Below are 7874 nucleotides of genomic sequence, written 5' to 3'. Positions count from 1 at the left end.
GAAGAGCATCAAAGGCTGTTTACAATCATCAATAGCAGGCATAGGCAAACCCGGGCCTCTAGATTTTTTGGGACAACTCCCATCATCCCTAGCTAACAGGACCAGTGGTCAGGGATGATGGGAGTTGTAGTCCCAAAACATCTAGAGGGCAGTTTGCCTCTGCCTGATCAATAGACTCAGCTCCTATTAATTTCTCCACCCAAGTTATTGGCTATTGCCATGTTGTGATCAGTTAATTTAATGTGCTCTGTACTGTGTAAAGAAACACGTCTGTCTCCCCTAACTCCAACCACTAATATGAATGTAGGATTAATATGGCTTCATTTCGCCACTGAAATCAAAGAATGAATTACTTCCATGGGATCAAGATTGGCTTACCCTGTAAATGGCAAACAGATATCTATTTGAACTAGGTGCATGGGGTTTAAGTAGTAGTTAGCCTGCATGTATTTTAATTATACTTAAATATTAACAGAACATCTATTATTGTAATAGGTTTTTAATAGCTATATCTTCGCTTATTCTTAAATGTACCCTTGCTTTTAATCAAGCCAGCTGAGAATCCTATCATAACCTGTAAGATTTGAAACATGTTTATAGCACACTCCAGATACCATTTTATGAATCTGATGAAGGCTGCAGTCCTAGGCATTTTTACATTAGGAGTAAGCTCTACTGAACACACTAGGGGACTTACCTCTGAGTAACAGTGACATGGCTGCAGGCAGCAAGTGTATATAAACTTGCGTATGGAAGAAAAGCCAGAAAATGCAAGGATCAATAGGCTATTCCATTTCCACCCATAACACACATGCATATACGGAAGTCAACAGGAGTGTTCGTGTATCACATTCAACAATCCACAGACAAAAATAGTTGGCGCTGCATACTCATACAAATATTCACACTCAGTGAGTGTAGTCTGTGTTCACAATGGCTGAGCTGTTACAAACCACCAAGTGCACTCTCTCACAAACACGTATACATGTATAGAGTCAGCCTATACCTGAGTTCACTGTAGCATGTGAACAAGCCAACTGCACCTTAAAATGAATTGCAGTATTAACACACATGGAAAGACAATAGTTCCCTGCAGTAAAAGATTCTCCTGCAATTTTTCTGTTAGCCTTAAAGATGCCACTGAACTTGCTTTACTTTTTGCAAAGACTAAACAGTTACTGGTAACTCTTCTGAAATCATTCCTAGTAACAAACCTACATTTATTCAGAAAGTCCCTATGGCATAAACAGCAGCATTGAATGAAGCTTTGCTACCACCCATACTATTCTTTCCCAGGAGACATTCAGAGGGTACCAGCTAGACTTTCAGCCACTCCACATTATGAAGGATCTTTATTTCAGTCTCATTGCTTTGGGGCTGTAAAGTCGAGTATTTACAGAGGATTGTTTTGAGCTTTTTGTGCAAATTTCTCTTGAATGCTTATGCAAAATGTCTAATTTCTTTATTTAACTGGTTTTACTAATGGGGGTGGGGAGATGCAGAGCTGCGAACATTTTCTCCAGTGTGAAAGAGAACAAATATTTAACTCAGCTATCATTTTACTCACCATAACATTTTCACTATATTTCTATTTGTTCACTACAAGTACTATGCAGTACCAAATAAAAAGTGAGCTAAAACTTGCATTTTTATCCAATTTCAACTTTCTATGCAAGGGGAAATAACTCCTTTCACTTATTGTTAATAACCTTAAAACGCAATTATCAATTCCTTGTGTTCAAGTTTACTGAGCAGGCCTTAAACAGTTGTCCACTTGGCTAGCTAGGAAAGTTTGTGTTAGTTGGAAGAGAAATTTTATTCCACTTTACCTCCAAGGAGTTCAGGGTGGCAAACATGCTATTTCCCTTCCACTACTGTGTCCTCACAACTAGCCTATGAGGTAGGTTAGTCAGAGATTATGAGCAGACCATGCAGTGAACTTCAGTGTTGAGCAGGGTTTGAATTTGGGGTTCCTTAGTGACAATGAACAGTGAAGGAACTTGAGGATGAAGCTGATGGTGCTCAAGGCTTCTGCTTGTTTTTCAGAAAAGCTACTTGATGCTCTAGTAAAGAGATAACTTATGTAGCTTGTGCATTGCCTGTTCCAAATGCCTTTTTATTCACATTTGATCAGCAGTTCATTTAGCAATCAGCCAGTTTAAAAGAGCATTTACAGTGAAATTCTACACATGCATACTCAGAAGTCCCAATGAGTTCAATGGAATTTATTTCCAGCTGTGTTAGAACTGAAACCTTAATTATGTCAGCACAAGATAAAATTCTGGGCAATGTCACAAGACACTGCATACCTGGAGGCTCACAGATTTATTTTCAAAGTATAGGCAATCATGCTTTCCAGAAAAAAACCATTTTATTATTAGTTTATTTTGCTTTTAACACTGATATGTATTTTGTTACTTTAGGTTGTTAAAGACCAAATTCATTGAGTATTCACTATAACCTAGTAAAACCCAACTGTAGGTGAAAACGCTGTACAAGTTCGCAAAGTGTTTGGTTGTTCTTGCGCAACAAAATAATTAAAGAACATGTTCAAGACATTCTGTTTATTGGCATAGTTATTTTACACATATACCGCGAGCCTTCACAGAGCAGGAAGCAGTTATGTTGCGTACAAGCACACTCATGAGTCTTCATTTTGCCTGTTATAAATCAAGTCCTGTAAGACAATTAAGAAAAGCAGTTAAGTGTCATATTACAATATATAATTTCAATTAAAACTGAGAGCCCCCAAACTAATATTATTCCTCAAACTTCTGAGGTCTAACACCTATTCTGGTATGTATTTGCAGTGATATGTGAACTGCTATGCAAAACTAAATAGCCTAAAAGTGACAAAACAGTTCTCACTCCTGTTTCAGAGTTATCAAATGACTTATCTGGCATTGTTTCAACCATCTGTAAAAGGTAAAGGACACCTGAACAGTTAAGTCCAGTCAAACTTGACTATGGGGTGTGGTGCTCATCTCGCTTTTCAGGCCGAGGCAGCCAGTGTTTGTCCACAGACAGCTTTCCGGGTCATGTGGCCAGCATGACTAAACCGCTTCTGGCACAATGGAACACTATGATGGAAGTGAGAGTGTACAAAAACACTGTTTACCTTCCCACCGCAGCGGTACATATTTATCTACTTGCACTGGTGTGCTTTCAAACTGCTAGGTTGGGAGGAGCTGGGACAGAGCAATGAGAAGCTCACCCCATCACACAGATTCCAACCGCCAACCTTCTGATCAGCACATTGGTAGTACCTGGCACTACAAAAAAATGGCTTCCTGTTAAATAGCCAGCAATGAGGTTTCAAATGTTATAAGGTCCACTATCTGAAGGTTCTAATTCTGTAGCTGTAGTCACAAGTTGTTAAGTTAGTGTAAAGGAAACAAATTAAGAGTACTTAAATTATCAGGAAATAAATTTAGTAGTTGCTGCCATACAAACAAAGCAATTCACAAATAGTACATTCTGTCATAAATGTGACTGAACAAAAGAAAAGCCAGAATTAGGGTAAGGGTGGATTTTTTCCCCTAGTAATTTTTTTCTCTGGGATAAATTTTCCTTTTTATAAAGTCATTAGTAATAATGAATGCATGCCAATTACAAATACAGTATTAATCAAGCATGACGTGTTCAAAGCTTCAATTAAAGTCTTTCTGGGTAATTATCTCTAGCATTGTCTTCACATATTTACATGCATTCCAATAAAAATGTCTACAGATGTATAGCTCAGTTGGTTAGAACATGGGGCTGATAATGCCAAGGTCGCAGGTTTGATCTCCATATGTGACAGCTGCATATTCCTGCATTGTAGGGGGTTCGACTAGATGATCCTCAGGGCCTCTTCCAATTGTATAATACTTAAACCACACGAAGCATGCTTCGATTTCCCCTCTCAAATATTTCAGGTCAAATACTTGTGGTATATTGGAAGAAAACATCAGCATGGAGACTTTGTATAGCTTTGTTTACTAAAGCAAGTAAACTCAGCCTGCTAAGTTAGAGCACTTTCTGGGCCATAAAAAAGTCTCCAGGCCAAATTAAAATTATAAAATTCAAGATTTCCCAGAAAACCCACACCCACAAATAAGGAAACCAATGAATCTTACTTGTAGAAACTTGGCTACTATTTAGCCTCTTCCCGTCCCATGCCTTCAGTGATATTTAGTTACTTAGTAGAGAAAAAAACCACATGGGAGCTTACAGAACTGGATATTTGAAGTTGTTAAAGGAAGAAGAGGAAAAATAGACAGCATCAAATATGAAGAAACAAGAAAGAGGCAATACTCAAAATAAAGTGTTTAATTCCATAATGTGTTTCAGTAAAAGCTTTCTTCAGGGGTATGAAAAGAACAATCAATAATTGAAACAAAATAAAAATATAATACAATTACTAGTTTATAAGCAGGCAGGACATTAAAAAAACCCACACCTTATAAAACATGGAACAGACCTCAAAACAAACCAACGTAATTCATGACTTACAGATAATCACGTCTGTTTTTCACTGCGAGACTAATACTCCCAAGTTTGCATTTTGAAGCTTGCCTCTTTTGTTAAAGGGAACACCCTTCAGAACTGCAAAAGCCAGGTGCTTTTACAAGAAGATATGCCCCCTTTAAGAGATGGCCAGAGCTTAATGGCAGAGTAATATGCTTTGCAGGGACGCGGGTGGTGCTGTGGGTTAAACCACAGAGCCTAGGGCTTGCCAGAAGGTCGGCGGTTCGAATCCCCATGACGGGGTGAGCTCCTGTTGCTCAGTCCCTGCTCATGCCAACCTAGCAGTTCGAAATCACAAAGTGCAATTAGATAAATAGGTACCCCTCCAGCGGGAAGGTAAACGGCATTTCTGTGCGCTGCTCTGGTTCACCAGAAGCGGCTTAGTCATGCTGGCCACATGACCCGGAAGCTGTACGCCGGCTCCTTCGGCCAATAAAGCGAGATGAGCACCGCAACCCCAGAGTTGGTCACAACTGGACCTAATGGTCAGGGGTCCCTTTACCTTTAATATGCTTTGCATGCATCTCCAGACACTTCCAATTAAAAGGGTACCAGGATTGAGAAAGGCCTCCACCTGATACCGCAGCTTCGTTGCAAAAAAACCCCCCAAACCTACAAATATCTCTACTTACTTGCACATCATTCCTTTTTTATTCTCACTATTTTCACGTTCGCTCCCGCCGTTTTCTCTGCCTCCGCTTTAAACTGCGGTTTCAGCGCTGCTCTCACGGCCTGGGCGCAGATCTGGGAATAGCGGATGTAGCTGGAAGGAGAGAGAAAGAGACGCGCAAAAGTCAACGCAAACACCGCGCAGCCGCCCGGAGCCACCAGAGGAGGAAAGAAAGAGGAGGCCCGGCTCGCCTCAGCCAACCCTACCTGAGCCCCGCTTGCCTCCAGTAGGACACCATGTCTGCCCAGCGGGTGGACCGCGACTCGCTCGCTTGCTCCGCGTCAGGCCGCAAGGTCGGCAACCGAACAAGCCCTCAGTCAGGCCGGCCTTGGTGTGTGACCCGGAAGAAGCTGAAGACCCGGAAGCGGAAAAGCCAGTCCGACCAATCGCACGCCGCCCCCCCCCCGAGCCCGTCCGCCAACCGAAGGCAACTGCTCGCATCGCGCCCCGCCCCCTCCTCCTCCTCCCGTTCGATCCCCGTCTATTTCCAGTGAGGAGGAAGCGCCCAATCAGAGCACGGGGCACCGAAACGTCGAGCGCTCCCATTGGCTGCTGACTTAAGAGGGTTCCGCACTTTTGCAGCTGGGCAGGTGGATCGGCTGCGGCTGTTCGTTGGTCTCCTGTTCTAGTACACGACTGGTCCGTCGCGAGATCCAACTGGCTTCCTGGCACACAATAAGATCAGGGCTCTTGGGCTGCTGGCGCGGGAGGCAGATCACCCAGCGCTGTGGAAGCTGCACCTGTTGATCCCCCTCCCTCCGCTTGCTGGGATGTGTGGCATGAGGAGGAAATCTTTCTTTCCGCTTGTATAAAGTTACCAGATGTCCTCGTTTCCCGGGATCAGTCCCTGGATTTACAAATCAGTCCCCATACAAAATCCATGGGAGTTGAAAAGTGTCCCCGGATCATAGCTGTCAACGTTTCCCTTTTTTAAAGGGAAATTCCCTTATTCTGAATAGGATTCCTCGCAAGAAAGGGGAAAAGTTGACAGCAATGCTGTCATTGAAAAAAAATCTGGTAACCTTACCCTTGTAGGCATCTCATAGGCATCTGGCTGGCCAGTTCTGAGAAAGGGCCTTTGAGATCTCGTGTTCACCATATACACTGAATGTCCACTGGGTTGCAGATTTACTACGCAGCAGGGATTCTCAGATGGTTGCCAGGAAGCCTCCTCCCTCGGAGGGCGGTGGTTGCCAATGCAGAGGGTGTTGATTTGGAGATTGAGGGCACCTCTCTTTTAAAAATAGATGGTCTTGCATTTGGAGTCAGAGGTGCAACTGATCACTTCCTCTAGAGGCAGCATCCATTTCAGCCCTGTATTAATAAATAAATAAATTGTCCAGTAGCACCTTAGAGACCAACTAAGTTTGTTCTGGGCATAAGCTTTTGTGAACAAACTTAGCTGGTCTCTAAGATGCTTCTGGGCAATTTTTTTATTTATTTCGACTGCATCAGACCAACACGGCTACCTACCTGAATCTAGAACCCTGTACAGTATTAACTTTGTGATGGTCCAAGTGTGATGGATGCAGTGATGTAAAGGACCTGGGGAAAGCCCTCTTTCTCCTCCTGCCATGCACATCCCGCAGGCATAGGCAAACTCCGGCCCTCCAGATGTTTGAGACTACAATTTCCATCATCCCTAGCTAAGAGGACCAGTGGTCGGAGTTTGCCTATGCCTGGTTAAAGGCCTTCACATCTCTAGGGGTTTGCATGTGGTGTGTTGAAATCTGAAACAGCTGAAGGTTTTCTTTTACTACATCATGCTTCTGTTAAAGAGCCATATCTCTGATCCATTTCATAGAATTGGAAGTGACCCCAAGCGAATCTGGTGCAACCCCATGCAATGCAGGAATATGCAGCTGGCCCATGTGGGGACTACCTGCAACCTTGACATTATCAGCACCATACTACACATTGTATGTGTTTACTTCAGCAAACACTGGCATAACAACAGCAGCAAACATGACTGTCACATACCGTAAATTGTGGTGGATCTGAGTGATCTGTAGATGGGAGCATGGAGTTTTCCTAAGGCATGCCTTTGTCTATATCAGTGCCCTGTTTGCTATCAAATCCTTACCTTCTCTTTCAGCCCTACCTGTGGGCAAATGTTCAAATGTGTCATTAAAATTTCTACAAACAAGCATAATTTAAAAGCCAAGCTGTGTTTTTTATGAGGCATATGTGGTACAGTATATTGCAATTTTTTTTCCAACTCATAAAAGTATTGTGCACATTTTTCAGGGTCACACAAGACTTCAGGTTCAGAGCCTCAGAAGCAGTCAGTTAGTTGTATCATCACGACACATTCAGTCAACAACATTCAGTTATATTTCATAAATCAGAGAGAATCTTTTAAAACAGGACTTGTGAGAGAAAAGACGAGGGAAGTGGGGTCCTGCAGATAATATTGCAGTGTGGAGTGCTTTTGTTGAGGGTTCTCGCCATTCTCCATTTCATTCCCTCTCTGCCTGGTTTCTTTTTTTCTAACAGTCTGCCAGTATTCTGTGCCCAAAGAGCATGCTAAGACGGTGTTCACACCATGCATTTAAATCACATTACTGTCCACAAAGAATCCTGGGAATTGTAGTTTGTTAAGGCTACTGGGAATTGTCTATGTGAGGGGTAAGCGATAATTTCCAGGATTCTTTGGGGAAAGCAGTGTGCTTTGAATGTGCTTTGAATGTATGGC

This window comes from Podarcis gaigeae (genome assembly GCF_964106915.1).
Source record: "Podarcis gaigeae genome assembly, chromosome: 6".
NCBI lineage: Eukaryota > Metazoa > Chordata > Lepidosauria > Squamata > Lacertidae > Podarcis > Podarcis gaigeae.
Note: the sequence above shows the minus strand (reverse complement) of the source record.